Below are 22687 nucleotides of genomic sequence, written 5' to 3'. Positions count from 1 at the left end.
AATGGAGACACTTTATATAATTTTACATTTATTTAACTTTTCCAAGTCATTAATTAGTATTCAAAATAGGTTTTATTAGCTACATAATACTTCACCTTATGTTCATATCAAAGTGTGATTAATCTAATTACCCCATTGTTTTGCCAGTTTTGCTTCTTTCAAATAAAATTTTGGCAAACATTCTTACATATGGAGTTATATAGTCATCTCCAATTACTCATCTAGTATAAAATCTTAGAAGTGAAATTACTGAGTTAAGATATATGAGCTTTTTAAGGCCATTATTTATATTTCCAAAATGTCTTCAAGAAGCACTAATCTGTTTATTCTTGCATCAAAGTCTAAAGAGGTTGTATATTGGGTCCAAGGCAAAATTAAAAAGAAATATTTTCAATTCTATGAATTTTTATTGCAATTGCATTACACACACAGGCTCATTTAGAGGAAAGAAATATCTTTTCAACCAAAAATATGGTCTCACCATTTACTCAAGTCTCCTTCTGTAATTTAGTTTTAGTTTTTCTTCATATAGGTCTTATGCATTTGGGATGAAATTTATTTCTAGATATTTTATAGTTTTTCTTTAATTTGGAGTGATTGTTTTCTATTGTGTTGTAAACCTGATTTCCCATTGTATAAGGAAAAGCTATTTCATTATGATGTTATCCTTTATTACTAACATTTAACTTATAACAAAAAATCTTACTTATTTCTCATATTAGTACTATTCTCTCTTCTCGATGCCAATCTAAACATCGGTAGAGAAGCAAATGTTATTATCTAGGTAAGCTTCCCACAGCTCTCTCCCTCTTCCCTGCCCTTGGATTTGGTTTGTTCATAGTTTCCTGGATTGGGCCGGCAGAGTGACTCAGTTGCTTAAGAGCTCGCTCAAGAGTTTGAGCTCTGAGCAACAGCGGTTCAATTCCCGGCCCGAGCTGAGCAGCTGCTGAGCTGCCAACAGGTGGCAGGATGGCTCAGCTTAAAAAAAAAGAAAACCCACATCTACTACTAGTGGGTATATACATAGTTTCCTGGATCAATAATAGTATACCAAAGTGGAGGGAGACAATGCAGTCAGCCCCAGAGGAAGAAGTATTTTATCATGGACATTGTTTATAATTGCAGGCTAATAGCAATAATATTATATTAGGTTGTCGGAAAAGTCATGACACATCTTTGCAACAAAAAACATAGAAAAAATATGTCATGACTTTTCCAACAACCCAATAGAAAGCAGATACACTTACATTGCTTATTCCCTGTGCTCCGGGCAGACCTCTCCTACCATCGCCCCTTAGTATGTCACAGCTCTAGTGGCACCTTGAGTGGGCTTTACACAGTGGAAGATTATTCTTGGTACTCTTAGGAAAGGGAGATCTACATGGCCAAGAATGGATGAAGGCGTAATGAATTCATGAAATGACCCTATTTTTAAAAAAATGTAAAATCCATTTGAAAGGTGTTTTAGTCTTTAAAAAGACTGATTAAGTCCAAAAGGAACAACTATGGTGTCACCTTATCAAATGTTGTTTTATTATTTTAAGACCAATATTAGGGTACTGTTCATACATTATCCCAATATTGTATCATTATTGACTTATCTTTGCATCATAAACCACATATACCCTAAGTATTGGATTTTCTGTTTTCTAGGTGTGTGTTCCTTAAGAATCAGGTACTATATTTATTATTTTATGCTCTTTGTCTGAGAAAACCTGAAAGCACAATGTTGTACACACATGCCTGACCCCACTGCAGCAAGGACTGCCTGAGAGTCAGGAGTGATATCTCTAAACTCCACTTCTGTTGCTACCAGCTTGACACATGACCTTGGGAAATTCACTTGCTGTCTCAGCCTTGTTTTTCATCCTTAAAGAGGAAGTCAGGTGATATTAGTTCTATGACTCCTATGATTCTAGATAATCAAAACTCCAAATGGCAAACGTTTAGCTCCTCAAATGTGTATTTATCCATCTTGTGGCTTACCCATGATTTTTCATCTCTTTCTGCCCACTATGAACCATGACATTTGTTAAAACCCAGACACAAAAGGTAAAGCCCTGAAAAGCAGAGACCATGAAATTTAAGAGTCCCTTATTCATTCTTTTCTGAGTTTCTCATCAGACACTAACTGCTCAGAGGCTTCTGGTTTACCTGGTGTGATAACAAGTGACCCTGCACCTGCTGCGTGCTCTTCCATAGCATTGTCACTTACACTGCAATAGCAACGACAGCAGTAACACATCCGAGGGCTTGGTGTCTACATGGGGAAATGTATGTGGAATATGCCTCATACATTTCATAAATATTTAATATTTTTAGGTTTATACTTAATTATTTAAAGCTGAAAATAAATCCATTGCAAACTTAAACTACCCTGAGTGACAAAAATACATAAATAAAAATAAAATTCCATTTCTCTGAATCCTGACAGTGCTCCTAAACTTTTGCTGCATTGTTTTCCTGCTTTAGAAAATACAGAGAAGTTAGGTCTTCTAGTTCAGTTGTACCAGTTACACATCCTCAAGGAATTACAGAAGAGGTATGTTAGTATCATAGTCAGAAAACGAAGCCCTGGATCCCCCACGCTGAGGTGTGAAAATAATTTATAGTGTTTTTTTCTTCCACATGTAACCCCTCATGGAGAAGTCTTTGGAAATGACAACAGGACTATGCATTTTGAGAGTTTACCTACCAGGTCTATAAATTGTCTTACAATCTAGTAAACTATTATCATTTTATTTCACTATTATTTTCATCTAATTAAGTCAGTTAATCTCCTGCTTCTCTATTGATTTTCAGACTAGCATCTGGAGCAGAGAATGGTACTAATATGAGAAATAAGTAAGATTTTCTTTCACATAGCAAATAAACTGTTGAAGCCACATGTTATTTTTTAAATTAAAGTTTATTGGGGTAACAATTGTTATTAAAGTTACATAGATTTTAGGTGTACAATTCTGTAACACATCATCTATATATCACATTGTGTGTTCACCACTCAGAGTCAGTTCTTCCATCACGATATATTTGACCCCCTTTACCCTCATCCACCACCCCCTCCCCCCTGATCCTCTGGTAACCACTAAACTATTGTCTATCTCTATGAGTTTTTGTTTCTTCATTTGTTTGTCTTGTTCCTTTGTTGTTTTCAGCTTTATATTCCACATAGCAGTGAAATCATATGGTCCTCAACTTTTTGTCTGACTTATTTCGCTTAGCATTATAATCTCAAGATCCATTTATATTGTCGCAAGTGGCACGATTTCATCTTTTCTTATGGCAGAAGAGTATTCCACACATATTGTTATATTGAGAGAGGAGAAGGTCAAGCTGCCAACCAGTGTGATCTGCTTGGGCCCTCCCTCTTTCCCCTGCACTGAAGCAATTCCCAGCAGTGATGAAGACTTCCCATGTTCAAACCCTCTCTACCCGTGAATCCCTGAGAAACTTGCTTACCCTCTCTGTGCCTCTGATCTATAAAAATGAGGATAGTAACAGTACTGACTTCACATGCTAGTAATATGGACTTAAGGAGTGAAGGGCAGTAAAGCTGTAGGCGCCATACCTGCTAAATTGTACAGATTACACAAGCATTTACTGACACCAATCTCATTGGCTCTGTGCTCCAGCTGCACGTGACTTATTTAATTCCTCAAATGTGATGAGCACTCTCCTGTCCGGAGGGCTCCACAGGGATTCTCTGTCATCGCACTCACCACAGTAGGTAATCATATATGCCTCTGTGTGGCTATTGGCTTTATGTCACCCTTCCCGCCAGGTGTAACTTCCATGCTGTCAGGAATTCTGTTTTGTCCCCTCTGCATGCCTGGAGGCTATATCAGTGCTCACAGTGGATGCCCGATAGATGTGTGTCAAACACTGAGTAAACAAATAATAAACCCAAGAGAAGAAAAAATATCTAAATAATTTTTACAAAACCATCATGGGAATTTGGGGTTAAGTCTCCATGTTTCAAGTCCATTTCTTACCTGCTATATCATATTACAACATCAAATCTCAATTTGGCTTAAAACCTTAGAAGTAAGCTTTTACATATTCCCTTTCAAATTGCCTCTTCAGAAACCATATTGCAGAAGTTAACAGGTATTTTAGAGAGCTGCATAACTGTATGATAGGATCTTTGAGATTACTTCATTTATTCCTTCTTTGGAACTGTAGATACTATGAATGAAAAGCGCATCAAACTGAATCAGTCAATAATAAATACAAATGTTCCCAAAACGAAACTGCTTAGCAGATGATACAGGACTTTGAAATCTAATGTTTGTCCCTTTAGGAAGAAGAAACAAAGCTGCAGTAGGCTCAGTGTACCCTAATGATACTGTGATTTTGGTTTAGGGAATGCAGTTTGTAAGAGGATGTACTTGCAGAGCAAGAAAGTGATGTTCTGTGGGGAGCATGCACTTGATTTTTCGCATTACTAGTACATTATTACTATTTTCCTATAAGGAAATTAGTACCCTTGGAAGGCAATGACCAGATGGCTAACATTATAAAAAGCACTTAGAACTGCTCTGGGAAATGGTTTCATCCAATAATATTATTCAAACCATCATTGAAAATACACTGAGAGGGTCTTATAAATCTTCAGGCCACAGAGAAAGCAAGTAAGTTTGACAAAGGCTCTGTTGAGTTAGCAACTTCAAGATCATCGTCACACCTGTTTTATCCAATTCATTCAAACATACAACCTAGTTATGCCCTTTCATTTATATTTTTACTTTATGACGTTTTTACTCAAAATGTGGTCTGCAGACCAGCAGCATCTGCACCACCTGGGAGCTTGTTAGAAATACAGACCAGAAGACCACACCTCAGTGATGATGTACTGAATCGAGATCTGCATTTAACAAGACCCCAGGGTAGTTTGTATGCACATTATATTTTGAGCCGCTCTTCGCTCTTCGGTAAATAGTTTTACTAAAGGCAATCAGGATTAAATGGAGAATTTCAGTGTGAAGAAGACATACAATGCTTATGGAAAAGGTGTATTTGTTAAACAAAGTGCAGGAGATGGTGGTATAGCAGCTGGGGGCAGTGGAGTCAGAAAGATTTAACCACCAGCTCAGCCTCTCTCTAGCTGTGTGCATGAAACACTTCTCCTCAGCTCACAGCCTCTAGTCACACCTTTTTACTCCAGCCATTGTTGTGGTAACCAGCCTTGCACATCTGTACTCTGACAACACCTCAGCTGCTCCAGGTAGCTATACTTTCCACCCTGGGCTTCTCTGCTGCCCCCAAGAGAGATGCCTTTGGGAACCCAGTCAGTCATTCTGAAGTGTCTACAATAGTTAAAGTGAGAATTGTCCCCGTGTGAGGCAACCTCTGACCAACCCTGAACTACAGCTGCAGCCAAATCTGAGGTGGATTCTCCAGGGTGTCCAGAGTGTTCCCAGCAGAATAAGCTCCTGGAACCAAGAGCAGTGAGTAGCTGCTTCTCTATATAGAAATACTCCATAGATACTCTGTAGAGGCTTATCACACAAGACTGATGTTTTAATGTGTAGCCAGATCACCAAACAACTCCTTCATTGAAGCAGTATGTTCATTTTACTATCATTACATTGCTTTATATAATAACATTTAACAGTTACTGTCATTAGGACTTTGCACACTTTCACCAATCTCTCTTATAACATTCCTAAGAGGCAGATAAGCTTATTATCTTTTTATGGATAAGCAAGCTAGAATAGAACAGTTAAATAGCTTTCCCAGTGTATTAGTGAAAGCTGATATCAATGCTAAATTGATGACTCCTTCTCCTAGAATCACCCAAACTACACCTTTCTCCTTTATGAATGTTAGTATTTCCGAATTTGCTGATTTGGGGAATGATGTAATACTGTCAAGTAAGATATTTGCGTAGCGCCTGAAAAAAATCATTTTAGAACAAAAATCCTCATCAAGGCTGAAACTTTATGTCCTGTATTTAGGGTATTAAATTCACACAATCTACGTCCATTTTACCATAATCAAATTACTTATTGGTATCACTTCCATTGTCATTGCTGAAATTGTCATTATTTGGCATATGCTTTTAAGATCAGAGTGGCCCCTAGTGGTGCACTTTTCGGCTCAGCTTCCAATTTTCAACAGGTACAAGTTGAAGACTCATTGATTATTCATTATGACGACAACCTCATGGATGAGAAAAGCTGACTACCACTACCTCCCTAAACCAGTATGTATAAGAAATCAATTCTTTTGGAATTGGAACTCTCATACTTTGAAAGTGTATAATACAAAAAATTTTTTTGATAGAAGTTTGTTTTAATATTTACTAACAACCAAAGTTCTAAAATAAGATGTAAAGGTAAGATGCTTCTCCCTAAAGAATCAAGAAACATAAAAGACATGCTAATAATATGATAATCGCCATCCCAAGATAATACCTCAGGAATTAACTGTCTGCAAATAACCTGTGTAAGCAGTACCTTGACTTTAAGGTTCTTAAAAATGCAAGCATGGAGACCAGGGAGCTAATCATACTAATTAACTCACTATGCCTTGTAATAAATTAATTTTAAGAAAAGGAACAGGCAACTAGAGAAAAAGGCCAAAATCTCAATTAGTTAATCCGAATAGAACATAAATGCTCTCAGAACTCACTTGCCCTTTAGAATGCTAGAGTTAGAATCGGAATGGTGGGAACAGTGATCACTCTGCAATGACTGCCTGGAATTATAATTTATGGCACTGTTCTTAAGGTCTGTGTTCTGATTGGAGCGTTTATCATATTTGATCAGCAGAATGTGACAAACTGATGCAAACTATCCATAACCAGCCCACACTCAGAGAACTAATATAAAGTAGGACTTTAACAAGTTATATCTATTAGGGTAGATTCTGCTTGAAAAGTGTTTCTGGCCAAAAACTTTGTCTGATAGGTCACACTCAGGACTGTCAGCATTCGTTTCTAGACAAACTTGTGGATAAGAGTCCTCTACATATTTGATATCATTTTAAAAAGCCAACATAACCATTCTAATAACTGCTGATACTATTTTCAATATTTAGGTAGCAAAATTATAAAATAGGATTCATTCCTTACTCCTAGAGGATCTAATTCTTTTATCCTTTTTTATTTTTGCTGTTCCAATTGGGTGTTTTCTGCTACCTTTTGTCTTCCAAATCACTGATTCGCTCCTCTGCTTCATCCAGTCTGCTGGTGATTCTTTCTAGTACATTTTTCATTTCAGTTATTGTGTTCTTCACTTCTGACTGGTTCTTTTTTATGGTTTCTATGTCCTTTTTAAGCTTCCTATCTCTTTGCTGAAGTTCCCACTAAGTTCCTTGAGTATCCATATAACCAATGTTTTGAACTCTGTCTCTGGAGGTTGCTTTCCTCCATTTTGTTTAGTTCTTTTTCTGGAGTTTTCTCCTGTTCTTTCATTTGGGACATAACAGGGGTGCCAAAAACATGTATACACATTTTAAGAGATGTTATCTATGCTTAAGCAGTGGTTCACCATAATCAGAAGTGTCTGGACGCTGATAGTAACCACTTTGAGCACCTCTTGTAGTTGCAGAAGTCAAACATGACTTGTATTTATCTTTTGTTATCAACATATATTGAGTATTACAATTAATACAGTTTTTTCCTTTCTTAAAATGTGTATACATTTTTTTGGCACCCTCTGTATTTCTTTGTTTCCTAATTTTGGCTGCCTATCTGTGTTTGTTTCTATATATTAAGTAGATCTGCTACATCTCCCAGTCACAGCCAGGTGGCCCTTTGTAGCAAGTGCCCTGTGGGGCCCAGTGATAGTCTCCCTGGTCACCTGCACTGGGTATTCCAGGAGTTTTCTTGTGTGGGTTTTGTGTGCACTCCTTTATAACTGAGCCTTGATTGCTATTGACACATCAGTGGATGGGATTGACCCTCGGGCTGACTAGTTAGGGTTTGGCCATGTCCACAGCTTATGGGCTGCTATGTGTATGGGGGAGGAGGGGCTTACCCCACTAAGCTGGATTCACCCCATTTAGCTCTGGTGCCTGCTGAGACTGTCCTCTGTGTGTGCTGCTTGTGAGAATAATTGGGTGTTGCTCTGCTGTGATCTGAAGCCAACCTCCAGGTATGTTGATTCTGGGGCCTCTTGGGAGGGGCTCCAGTGCAGCCCCAGGTCAGCCACTGTCTGTGAGCACCCAGGGAAAACCTGGTAGGAACTATAATCCATGATTCGCCGCTCCCTGTGCTGGACCTGGAGGCATGTGGGAGAGGCCACGATGTTAACTGATGGCTGCCGCCAGCACCAGGCCTGGGGTAGCTCTGTAAAAAGCCCAGGGTACCCACAGCCTGCTGCCTGCCAGCTCTCATAGGCTCAGCCACTGTTACAGCCTCATGGGGTATGCAATTTTGGTGGGACGGGTCTCAGAGAGTCACCATGGTGGGATGAGTAGGTTCACCAGGTTATTGTAGAGTCTGGTTTGGTGTCAGTGCTGAGCCTGGAAATACTCAGCAAAAGTCTCAGAGCTCACCAAGGCCAGTTGTTGCCCACCTGGGACCCATAGACCCCTGATAGTTTTCCAAGAAAGAGTGCAATACAGGTTGGATGGCTGCTGGCCACGGATGTGCCTCCAGTATTGCACAAATTGGGTGGGGAAGGGTCAGCCCCAGGGAGTCACCAGAGTGCAGTGAGCAGAGTTCACCAGGCCAATGCAGATTCAGATTTGGCCATGCGGGGAATGGCTCAACACAGGAAAGACAATGCCTGCCTACTGGCTGCACAGGAGAAGGATCCCACACAGGGAAAATGGTGACTATCCCTCCAGTCCTCACTCTGACAACTTGGTCTCCCCTGTATGTCTCTGATTCCTCCCAAGTCACCATACCTCTGCCAGACTGCAAGGTGAGTGTCTGCGAGCGAGTCAGTCTGTGTGTAGCCTTCCATCTCACTCATACTATCAGAACGCCCACTATTTTTCACAGCCAGATGTGGGGGCTGCTCCTCTTCCTGGCAACAGTATTCCTGTTGGGGAGCCTGCTATGGGGCTGGGGTTCTTTGCTCCTCTGGCAGGACCTCAGTGATCGATATCTCTCTCCTAATTCTCCACCACCACACACAGGTGTGGGGCTAGCCATTTTACATCTCTGCACCTCTATGTGGCTTCTTATTCATATTTTCAGTTACAGGACTTCTGTTCAGCTAGACTTTAGCTGGTTCTCCAGGTGGATTGTTTTATAATTTAGTTGTAATCGGAATGTCATCACTGGAGAAGGCAAGCACAGCATTTTTTTACTCCATCATCTTGACTCCTGTCCTTGGACATCGAGGATCTAGTTCTTATATCTCTCCATTCCCTTCTCAGAATCTGCAACCTCTTCTTCCACAGGTTTGAGCTTCCATGTCTTCAGACTCATGTGTAACTGGCTTAAAGGATCTGTATCCTTGATGCTACTACTGATCACTCCAGCTACCATCCTCAATGTAGCCTTCCTTTCACAAAGTTCTTTAAAAGGTATTCTGTGTCCAGTGCTTCTGCTCTCACTCACATACCTTAAAATTCCTGTCAGAACCAGCTACCACCACCCCACATTCATTTAAAAAAAAAAAATCAGAGTTCCCAAAACACTTTTCTTCTGAAATCTTTAAAGGGTCACCAGGGACCTCACCAAATCTAGTAGCCTTTTCTTAGTCGTTACTTTCCAAGGCCTGTCTGCTCTATTTGGCACTATTGACTGTCATCTCCTTCTCAAAATACTTTCTCCTTTGAGACCAGGATGCTGCATTTCTCTGATTTTCCTCCTCTCTTTATAATTCCAGGAATATATAGTCTATATCTGAATACTCTCTGCTTCCATTATATAAATGAGCACACTAGTATTGACCACAGTGAAATATTTTTTCTTTGGTAAAATGAAATGAGATATTACAAGGGCTATGGGATGTCCAGAAAGACAGCAATTGACTTGCAATTACATCTTTCTTTGTGTGAGGCACACCCCATTTTGAGTAGCTGAACGTGTGGTTTAAATGAAAACATGAAGATTTGGAGAACATGAGAGATGTCTGAACTTCTGAGACCATATGAGTACATTCTAAATCCCTCTTGAACTCCCAGCAGAACTACTAACAAGTTGGCCGTGGGTAGACTACATTGATTCAGAGCCCCTTTCAATAACTTAAATTATTTGTTTATCATCTGCTGTGTCTAAGATTTCTGCTCAACAGGCTTTTAGTTTTTAGGTTTTAAACTGTGATACCATGAGGAAATGTTTCGACAGTTTTTTAAATTAGCAGGCATTAGTTTGACCAAATTGCATACTCTAACCAAGTGTATTCTTAATATTATTACAATTATAAATGACCTGTCTTTTATTTAGGTATTCAAGTAATCAGGAGAAGCCTTTCTTTTTAAAACAATTAGAGGCAGCATTTGAAAATGTCAGTTTGATTTTGCTTGATCTGTAAGCCAGATATTCCAGAACTCAAACTCAGAGGAACTTTAAATTAAATGAATGAGCTAATTATGGAAATATGACACTCTGCACACTGAAAGTTCTGTTTAGGGTTCTTTTTTTACGTTTTGTATTTTAGTAATGGGGGTTGATTAAGCCTTAAAATGATAATCCTAAAGAATCCCCATAGAAGATTCAAGGGAGGCCCAGAAAAGGTGATACTTCGATTGAATAAGAAGAGCTCTACTAGCTATCTAGAAAAAGGAAAAAAGGAAAGCTATGTATATCCTAAACCTACCTCACTCTTTGCATACACCCCTCTCCTTTTCTGATTCTCTTTTAAGATAGTTAGATGATACCACCAACTACCCAATTTTTGTACATGTATTTATTATTTTCCTGTATTATCCTTTGACTTAAACTTTTATAATCTCATTTGGAGAATGGAGTACAAGAAGATAATAAGAACTGAAATTCTTCCTCTTCCATAAATGTTTTCTATAATTGTAATAATTACTATCCCTTCTGAACACTTACTCCATATCAGGCACTGTGTGAAGCACTTTGTAGACATTATCCCATGCGATAGATACTTTCAGTGGTGCTATTATCCTTAATTGGTTGACAAGAAAACTGAGATTGGAGAGATGAAGAAACTTGCCTAGGAAGTAACAGAGCCAAGATTCTAATTCACATCTTTCTTAATCTAAAAGAATATTTTTTCACAACTAAATTAATCTAGTTTTCACCATATCTTTGATGTATGAATGCTGGACATTGAAGTGAATACTTATTTCTTAGCAAATGAATCCAGATAGGGAATTTTAAATGATCATCAATCCAAGCTGTATATCCCAGCATGTTAAAAACCTAAGAGAGGAAGTTAGGACCACTAAAAAATACACCTGAGGAGAAACCTACAGCTTACTTTTCCCCTTCTATGGACAGTGGCCACCACTGTTTATTATAAGATGTGAGTAGCCATTGTAATCAGAAAAGGCTGAATTGGGAGAGAATGGGAAGTAATGTTATACTGTGGAGAGACATTTTGTCTATATAACATTCTGTAAGTAGGACTTGAAATGCGTTGCCTACTCCCATAATGCTGCCAACACCATGAGATAAATATGCTCTTTATAATCCTACAGACCAAATCAGCCTCCGTCTTCAGTTCTAGTGAGTCCCACTAGTGTCAGCAAAAAGAAAGAAATTAATTCATATCTTGTTTAGGTTAAACTTGTTTCTAAGTGAGTCTCTTCAAATATATATATATATATATATATATATATATATATATATATATATATATATATATTTGAATGTGCACATTTCTGTTACAAGCAAATCTACCAGAAGCCTCTTGAGAACCTAGCTTAGTACATTATACAATTATTAAAGGCTGACCTTTTCTGTGAAGTTTAATGAACCGGAAATTGCATTTTTAACCTTGGCTAATGTGCTATCATCAGATGTCAGTCATCATTTCTTTAATCTATCTCAACTAGACTATAAATTAAGTGGGTCCAAAATCTAATTTATGAGGCCAGCAGATGGGTGAAACAAGCCAGTGGTTATGAAGAAAGACTTTAAAGAAGACCCCCTGAAGTCATCTTAAGAAGATGGTAGGGGCCGGCCGAGTGGCTCAGTTGATTAAGAGCTCGCTCAAGAGTTCGAGTCCTGGCCCCAGCTGAGCAGCCGCTGAGCTGCCAACAGGTAGCAGGATGACTCAGCTAAAAAAAAAAACAACAACAACAAAAAAGAAGATGGTAGTAACAGTAGGAATGACAACTAATTTACAGACAAGGTCATGAGAACTATTGGGAGAGGGGAATTCCTAATGTGGGGGCTTAAATTTATAATAACTTGAACATTGTGTAAACAGGTACTCAAAGCCTGATGAAGACTACCACACATTAGGCAAAATGCCAACCATTGTGAAATGCATATTTTCAAGCCAAATTATACCTAAAACAAGTTCACCCTTAAGCTTAAAACTACTTTTTATAATTTACTGGTATTCCATTTTACAATTTTCAAAGTAAAAATTTTATACATTTCTCTTAACCAGTTGACTATTTCTATTTTAAACAGAATCGATTTGCTGCATAGAATTTTATGTGCTAGGAAAAGTAAATATCCCCAACAATTTTATGTAAATAAGCATCTCTATAATGCCTCCTCTGTTTCATCCACACCATTTTTTCTTCCTATTTTCATAAGGGCATTATTCAGCTTATAAAAAAAATGTCTAGTGTATAAACTTCTGATCTCTATATTTCCTACACGCTTCCTAAGACACCACAGGTGAGATATTTGCATAGACTGAAACTACATGTATGTATTGTCAAAATAATGAGTAAGTTCTATAAATTCTGAAAAATAGTGGTCAGTTCTGAAAGGAGAAAAACAATCAATAATAAATTGGACACACAATCTGCTCCAGACACTCTGCAAGGTGTTCCACTGATTCAAAAACAGACAGAGGCTAGCCCCTGATCTCAAGGAGCTTAGAGTCCTGGGGTAGGAACAAAACATGTGCAAATGACTATAAGTGGTGCCCTCTGCTGTTAAACCAAGAAGGAAAACTTACCCCTTTTTGCCAGAGAGTTTATGAAATATGTTTGCTCAAATAAAGTTATCATTTTACTGGTTTATTTTAAAGGAAAGTACCAAGTTTACATTTATCTATATCTGTCTATCTATCTATTTATCTATCTATCTAAAGAGATAGGTAGAGGCATTTTATAGTTTGTCAAGGCATGATTTTTAAAAAGCACCTCATTTTCTTTATGCACACAAAAGTTGATGAGCCTGCCTTCTTTCCTGTTCCCTGGCAGGAAGGCAGCCCAGTAACAGCCAGGGCCCATACAGTATAGCAACAAAGCAGGATGGCAGCCCAGTAAGGTCAGAGATTAGGGAATTGAGTAAATACATAAAAGTATAGAGGATAATGGGAGCGGGTTTTCACTGTCCGAAAAGGAAGGTACTAATATGGAAAGGGGGAAGCAGGAATGATGCCTGCAGTGTTAGATTGGCATTTAAGGTATGAGGGGGGAACTCACTGTTTTTAATGTATACCTAGAAAGACAGAGAAATATAGAGAAATGAAAAATGTGTATATATACATATGTATGATACATATGTGTACATGTGCAGACATATATGTATTATGTATGTGTGTATATTGTATGTATATACTTGCATAGGTTTCCTTGCTCTGTCCCATAAGTCTAGGAGCAGCAATATCTGATGAGCAGTAAAACACAACTAGCACAAATCTTGACTTTGAAATGACAGTCCTCCATTAACACAAATTAAATAGTACTTGCACAAGTAGCTGATTCCAGGGTGGACAAGGAAAGAAAATGTGCCTGTAGTCTTTGGTGCACCAGCTTTAGGAAGCTGCCATTGGCCACATCTGGAACAATTTGAGCACCAAAATAAACAGTGGTTGTAATAAATTACAACTCGGTGAATAAAATGTAATCTCTGGGTACACACTGACATAAATATATGCATATATAGGTTCACGCATACATACTTACCTACTCTAGAATGCCAACTGGTAAATAGTAGAATTAGAAAATCACCATTTGGCAACCATTAGAGTAATAATAAATTTAGGCAAGAAACATCATGGAGGCTAAAACTGGTAGATCAATGTGGGATCAGTAACTAGTTTTACATAGTCTCCAAGTGTCTCCCTTGTTAAAATACCTGTTATTAGAAAGGGAAGAAAGGGAACATTACAGTGGAGAAACTTAGACGACATCATCTTAACTAAGGAATCAAAGTTAACACCACCAGCAATGAGACAAATAGACAAACAATTGTCACCAGATGGGATGAAATGAGAACATAGCATCACTTCTATGAACTTCTGGCCCAAAATTATGGCTCTCATTGTGAGGAAACATCAAATCCAAGTTGGTCTTTAATCTTCTAAACACCTCAAGTTCATGGAAAGTCAAAGACAGGCAAGGATCATTCCAGGTTGGAGATTTGAGTGACATGAAAACTAAGTATAAACTATGGTCCTAGATTGAATCCTACTGCTAAACGAGAAACTAAAATGGAGTCTCTGGGTGAAGGATATATGTAAGCCATTCATACTATTTAACTTTTCTGTAAATTTGAAATTGTTTCAAAATAAAAATTATAAAAAGAGGCAATGACTAAAAGCACTTGTTATACGGGCAGTACAAGCAAAGTGAGGTAGGGTTGAGAAGATAGAGAATCCCATCTCTGTGGTAACAAACCAGGTCTATCTCCATTACTGCTGTATCACAAGGGCCCAACCTAGTCTTTCACACAATAAGCATTCAATTGAAACACGTTGGATGAATTCATTGGTTATTTAAGCAGGGAGAAGGGGAGGTGTCAGTCAGGAAAGGCTTCATAAAAGTGACAGATGAAAAAAGGGGGATTTTAAGCTTCGGGAACAGCACAAGGAAGGTCATAACAGTGAGAAAGCATTAGCACATGGAGCAGCAGGTAGCTGGAGAAGAATGTTCAGATACACAGGAGGAGTGACATTCGGAAACGTAGCACATGATATAATAGATGGCCTACAATGTCAGAGTGAGGTAAAAAGTAAATACTGAATTTAGAAGGGAATTGAAAAAACTCGTAAGCCCTTTCTAACAAAGTCAGTTTAAGCTTTCTTCTTCTAGCCTTCCTCTAAGAGAGGAGTGAATGCCCAGTAGTGGATTCAAAGAGGAAAGTATAGAAGTAATAATCATGGTTAATCTACCAGTTAAATGACAAAATCCCTTGGTTCTTCAGCTACATTTGCCAGAGAATTCTATAAGACTATGTTCCACAGAACCCTAGGTTAATAAATGTTTTGTGATGGAATAACTGTGGATTAAGCTAAATTAAAACCATATTTCTCTCCTAAATGATTCCTCACTGGAATGGTCCAAAGAAAGAGAATATGCAATGTGTTCCAGTACCTCAGTATCCTTCCCTGTGCAGCCCCCGCCCACCAGGAGAGCCTAAAGGAACTGTGAGAACATACCCTAGGACATGGTTTATGTTGTTGAGAAAACAGGAAGAGACCAAAACCCCAGTGTTTGTGAACAGCCAGCTCAACTCTACAAGGCGTAAGGATTTTGCGTGAAACCAGAGATGAAGTGATTAAACCCAAATGATGGCACAGGGGTAGGGCTCTGTATGTCATAACATGCCTTCTTCTCTCTTTCTGGCTCTGGTAGTTTCTATATAAACAGCCACACACAGAGATTATAAGACTATAGAAAGTCAGGTCTTTCCAAGGGCTCCCATGAGCTGACCTCTTTGTGGCACTTGTGCTAGCTGTGGCCTGGTTACCATGGATATCAGAAGAATTAGAAAAAAACATGCAAGAAAGGAGTTATTCATGAATGAGTAAGGCTATAGCCTATGGGTGTTGGGGAGGGGAAAAATAAAATGGAAGAAAGAGATCGAGAGGCCAATTTAATGGAGTCTTGAAGTGCTGCAGACCTACACTCCATCTGGCAAGGCTGATGGGAACACCTTCTTTCTGGAATGTTCACATTCAAGGTCAGATGACTCTTGCTGACAGAGATGCAAACGTCCAGCTCAGAAAGGGGAGTGACTGCTGATTTCTGTGGAATTGAAATTCAGTGGCGTGTGAAGTATGCACAGAACCTCTTCAACAACCATGTTGGATAATTACCAAGTTGAAAAATACATAAGTGCTGTAAAAACTTTGCAAATAGTCAAGGAGCAAATAGGTTTTTTCTGCATATCTGTGTTTCTTCCTAATATGAGAGGCAGAAGGGAGGTGACCAGAAGTGACAGCAGCAAAAAAACAAAAGGTAAGTGGAGAAAAGGGGAAGAAGGTCCTTAACATTTCCTCTTCCAGTAGAAAATGAAAAACTGAAATGGAGAAGAAAGGGAGCATGCATTATGCATTCAGTTAATTTTTTGAAAGGGCATAAGTTGCCCCTGAGTGATTCTTAAGCTTCAGTGTGCTCAGGAGCCCCCTGGGCAGACTGTAAAGAACGCAGATTCTAAGGTTCCACCTTCCCGAAGGTTATCACTCATTAGGTTGAGAGGCAGTACTTAGGAATCTGAAAGATGTAAAGATTCTCAGGTGACTATGATGCAGGTGTCCACTGGCCACATGGTTACAAACTATGGGCTATAATGATCTAGCAAAAGTCATGTGGCCTGAGGGTTTCCTGAGACTACAATGAGTCCGTCTTTGAGTGAGTCAAAACTGATGAGCAGGCTAATAGAAGGCTCCTAGTTCAGATGACTGGGAGAGGAATTAAATATAATCTCATCATCTATGCATGGGGCCATGTCTAGGTCTTGCAGATAAATGGTATATATGCAAAGATGTGGACAGAGGGTGGAGAAGGAGGTCCTCTTTAATTAGGAGAAGTACTACAGAGTAAAGAAGGCATATAATATGGTCCAGGTATTGATGATAAAATTCAATCCATGTAAATTCATGTGTAATCCACCCTAACTGCGAAGAAATCAATTAAGATCAACCTTTAAATTGAAGGTTTCTTTTTGAAAGGGTCAGCCACATTGTCCCCTCACAGCCAAGGCCTGGGGACAGTGAAGTACTGTGATTAAAAGCCTGGCTTCACCATGGTTCTGAAACTTCTTCACTGTGTAACACTGGGCAAATCCAGTCACACAACTATCAGAACCGCAACTTCTATGGAATGGACATATAATCCAAGCCCCTTCTCAGGGTTGTTGAAATGATTACCTCACGTGAGGTGCTTAGCATAGGGTATGGAAACAGTAAGCACTCCATTAACAAGCAAGGAGCAGGGTTTTGGAACTGGTATTTTCACTCTTTCAGGCTTTTGTTGAAAAAGTAAAATTAGTTCTTAAGGAGAAAATAAATTACATGAAAGCTGATCCTAAAACCAAGAATGGCCGCAAGGTTGAACCATCAATGTGTCAATGTGTCAGTAAGCCATCTTACCTCTTCAAGAATCCCTTCAATTGCTATAAAATGGAGATATTATTAACCCCTCTCAAAGGCACTTATGCAAATCATATGAGAACACAGACGTCCATGTCTTCTATAGACTGTAACACTATAGATATTGAAAGTGCTATCTTTATTATTACTATTGCTATGACAATTATTAAGAGTAGGTCAAATTCTGGTGGAGAGGTGCTTTTAAAGCTATATTTCGTTTCAAAGCTACATTTAGTTTCAGGTTGGATACAACTCAGTTGTTCCAATTAATTTAGGAAGATTCATTTTCTGTCACACACAAAAAAATCTGTCAATAAATTTGGCCAACTAAACAATTTTCTAGTCCCGTGAACAAAACAGGAACTTTGAATAGAGTAAAGACAGAGTCCAGGCAGCCATTTGACTCTGCTTACAGCACAGAGCGCTTATCTGCCTGCTGTACAGACTGGAGCCCTTCATAAGCTTTGTGCCGTCGCTTGAGAGGGCCTGTGGGCAGAAGCAAGGGCGTCGGACCAGAGAGCGGGAGCGTAAGGTGCTCTTTCTGGAACAAACTGCCCACAGCCTTGGCTGACCAGCAGAACTGAGTCAGGGCAGCAGCCAACTACAAATCACTCACGATCCACCCGGAAACTGCCGGGGCTGAAGGAGGCTAGCAGCCGTGGCAACAGTCAGCCATCAAAGCTGGCTGGCAGCTGCTAACCAAAGCAGGGAGTGGCATGGAGTCACAGGACTAAGGGAATGGAGCTGAACCCTCTGATGGCCTTTTCAAATCACCCTCTTCTCTACAGTGCTGACTTAGAAACTAGAGCATTCACAGGAAAACACACGCAATGCGCTTGAAATTCTGTGCGAAAGGGGCACAGAGCAACTTTCAAACTAGCAAGTATTCAATGTTGTGGTGGTGCCCAAGAACAAACTTTGTGGTCCTTTTTTTCTAACTGATATTTTTAATAATCTCTTTACCCACAAGCAACTTGGAAATGATATTAGGTTTTCTGTGTTTCCAGGGGTTGCTAAGCAACGTTTCTAGGCAGCTGGAGAAATTTCCATAGTAAGCAAGTCATGTCCAACCACAAAGGCCACGGTTTGAAAAATACATTTTTCATCTATCATCTGTAAACCCAGTGTTTTAATACTAGGGGCCTTTCATCATAGCTGAAATGAGATTCAGCATTTGATAATAGTAACTGCACAGTGCTTTAGCATCGGGCCCTGATATAATTCTGCTCTGGGAACCAAAGCATGGACACGAACTATGTGTCAGTTTTTATAGGTAACATAAGTTAAGCATGATCAACAAAATAAATGAAAGAAAATTCAGCTAGGGAGATTATTTTTTTTTTTAATAAATAGAAGGGTATTTTTAAAGAGCTTTTAAAGGTTGGTGTTTTTGTTTTCAATTTCAACCTGAAAAGGACATGTTCTTTCCCCTGATTTTCTTTATTGTTATTTCAAAAAAAAAGAAATGTCAAGTACTCTGTGATATCAGAGAGTTTACTTAGGGGTGGGGGATCCGCCATATTTTTCGTTTAAAATATGCCAGTGGTCTGCATATTTTTTTTCTTTTAAGTTCTAAGTTTGATTCTCTTTCATTGGATGCTTATGAATATCCTCAGTGTGTGGGATGCTTTTAAAAATTTAAATGTTGAGTGTGTGCCTGGAGGTTTAAAATATATATATATATATATATATATATATATATATATATATATATATATCCAGATAGCCTGAGCTCCATCTTTGCTGGTATAGAAAATCATCTTTAACTATGAGCATGTTCATCAATAATGGATGAAATTACTTCTCACCTGGCTCATTCCCAGAACCAAAACTATTTCTTCAGAGCCAGGTGGCTATTCCTAATGCAGAGCCCTCCTCCCCTTTGAAGGGCATGCAGTGACAAACTTCTAATGCCGACATGTTGAAAAAGTTTTATTTCCTGGGCTCCAAGTACTTCTGTAAAATCATCTACACAAGAGCTCTTCCAGAGTTTTCTGAAGCACAAATTTACCCACTCTCTTCCACCAGTAAATATACTAGTTGCTGGCTTCACAAGTGCAAAAAATACCAAGTAAATCTACCATATGAAAACTAAACACTTTTTGGACTGATTTCCCTGACGTGCCCCAATTATGTAGTTTCAGATGGTGAGTTTATCATTTCCAAAGTAATACATTTATACTTGATTCTCTTTTGACTGCAGGGGGGCGGGGGAGGGGAAGGAAAAAGAGGAGGAGAAAGAAGAGGAGAAAGAGGAGGGGGAAGAGAGGGAGGGAAGAAATTTCATAAAACCCCATTTTACATTTATGTGGTATCGGTTTTTAATTTTTCTTTCAGCACTGTGTACTTGCACCGAACAGAGATCTGAGACTAAGAAATTTACCACCAGAAGTAGGCAAGGTGGAATATTTGTACTCCAAAGTCTAAGTATCTTCTGTAATGAACAATTTTCAAAATAGAACAGATCTATAGAATTAAAGTAGCTTGAATATTTGTATTCTTGCCCAGTCTCATTAAGCTCACCATCAGAATTAGAAAAATGATTTTCTCCTGCTAAGCAACAGGCTCTCATTCATTCATTTAACAACCCTGAGACCCTACTATGCCAGGTATCCTGCTAGTCTCTGAAGGGAATGTTTTCCCTGTCTTCAAGGAGCTTACAGCCCAGGGGAAATACAACCAAGTAACCAGGCAAGATAGCAGTGTGGTGAGTGCTGGGTGGAAGTGCTCAGGGGGAAGTGGTCTCCAAGCTGAGACCTGAAGGATCCACAGAGCTAGCCAACAGAAGGTGTGGGGAGATGTCAGTGAAAAACCAGGGCCCGAGTCTGGAATGCCAAGTGAGCTACTGAAAGAACACTGGTACACTGGTACTGATCTATAAATTAATAAAGAATGGTTAGAGTTTTCAGCTGGAGTTTGGCACCATCAGATTCACTGTCTGGAAGGTCACTGCATTCGTCTGCCATAACAAAGCACCTCAGACAAGGTGGCTTAAGTAACAGAAATTGATTTTCTTATAGTTCGGGAAGCTAGAAGTCCAAGAACAAGGTTCAGCAGGGTTGATTTCTTCAGAGGCCTCTCTACTTGACTTGTCGATAGCTACTTTCTCCCTGTATCTTCATGAGGTTTTCCCTCTGTGCTTGTCTGTGTCCTGATATCTTCTTCTTCTAAGGACATCCATTATGTTGGATTCAAACCCACCCTAATGACCTCACTGTAACTTAATCACCTATTTAAAGACTGTTTCCAAGTACAGTCACATTTTGAGGTACTGTGGCTTTTGGACTTCAACATAAGAATTTTGAGGAAACATAATTCATCCCATAATAGTCAGTTTGACTATAAAAGTAGAGAAAGCCCTGGAAAAGGTAGGATTGGAGAAACAATAGGTGACGGGGAACCCAGAGTGTGAATTTCTAGGAGAGTGGGGAGTTAACGGCATTCAAGTGTGTCCAAGGTCAATAAGAAGATGAGGACTGAAAATGTCCTTGGGAATCAGTGGCAAGGAAGGCATGATGACCTTGGTGCATGCTGTTTACAGAACTGGTGAGCACCAAAGATCAATCACTGGTGCAAATAAGCCCTCAGGAAGTTTATCTGTGAAGCCAGGACAGAGTTAAAGGTAATTAATGGAAAACAGGGTCAGAAAAGGACTTATTTTGTCAACAAATAATTAAATTCTCACCATGCACAAGGAGCTGAGCAAGTCTATTAGATGAAACTTTGCCATCGGCAAGATCAACATTTTTGTGCTCATGGAGAAGTTAGAATTATGTTTTTTTTTTAAGAAAAAAAATCACATATATATAGTCAAAAACTAAAATACACTAAAATGATATCAATTGCTGAGTTTAAGAGTTAATTGTAGGAACAATACACTTTTAAGAATTTCTTCAGCGTTATTATGAATAACAACAGTTATCACTGAGCCATCACTGAGCATTCATCATGTGTTACACAATATGGTAAAGTGCTTTACATTATCCTCTCTAATCCTCACAAAACTCCATGAAGTAATGACCACTATTTTCTTCACTTTACAAATAAGAAAGCTGAAACTTAATGAAGTCATGTAATTCAGCCAAGGTCCAAGATCTAGTAAAAGACAGAAACGAGACCCAAAGCCCCCCATGCTCATATTCCTAAAACCCATGCCACAGTAGCTTTTCAACAGGTGCATTGGTATATAAGAATGGGAGGTATTTTGTTTAACTTAAGGAAAAAACCATAACACAGAAACTATTTTATATGCTAATAGCAAAAAAAATATTTTTAGATTCTCTTCGCACTTGTCACCTGCGTTTGAGTACAGAGCTTGGTTAAATTCTATCTTAAAGAACCCTAGGCATTTCATATTGTATGTACATCTTTGCCTGTCAAACGGATTGACTATAAACTTCTCAAGGCTAGATATGTGTCCTATACCCTTGCTGTCCCCACAAAACCTAGCTTAGGGATTTCACCATAGGAATCTAACTAATGCATAATAATTGTTGGCTTTTTGAATTATAATGTTAAAGAAAATACTGTTCTCTAAAAAAAACAGGACTATAAGTACAGGAATCTTTTTGAAAAATATGTTCCATTTCTGAGACACCATTTCTACTTCTTATTTAAGTACTCTGGGCCTTTGGTGATATTGGGCATCAATTCCTAGCACTGTTTCACTGGCCCTGGTAGGAAAGGATACTTCTCTTCTCCGCAACCTTGGCAATGATGAAAGAAGGCCACTCCTGTCACTTTTAGAACCTGAACAGAGACACTTTACTTCCAGCTGCTCGTGGACATCTTCAATCAACACCAACAATCAACTATACATATATATATATATATACATATTAGTGCTGCTAAGATTACTAATGGAATGCACTTGACTCATACTGTTAGCAACCCAGGGTCATGCACAAACATAACAGTAGCCTATTATTGTTCAATTCCCAAATCACTTCTTTAGAAAGATATTAGAAGAAAGCTACAGCAGCAACCCTTCATGCACCAAACTGGATTGGTTTCCACTTTAACAAATCCCTAACTCCACCTAACGGCATTTCTTCAATCTTCTAGTGGACTTTTGTTTTTATGTGCAGTAAGACATATAAGTCTAGCAATAATTTTGGTGACTGGGGTGGTATAATACAATAATTATTTTTAGTAAAAGTCCTCAGGTAGGAGAGAAAGTCTCTGTCTCTAGACAATTACAAGATTAATCAACAGTTAACCTTAATTAATCTGATTTCCTTTCCACTTACATAGTTTCAGCTACCAAAATTTCCATTTTGGAAGGAAGTGTTGAAGGGTGGTTGCATGTA

This window comes from Hipposideros armiger, unplaced genomic scaffold, assembly GCF_001890085.2.
Source record: "Hipposideros armiger isolate ML-2016 unplaced genomic scaffold, ASM189008v1 scaffold_90, whole genome shotgun sequence".
NCBI lineage: Eukaryota > Metazoa > Chordata > Mammalia > Chiroptera > Hipposideridae > Hipposideros > Hipposideros armiger.
This window is presented reverse-complemented; position numbering follows the sequence as displayed.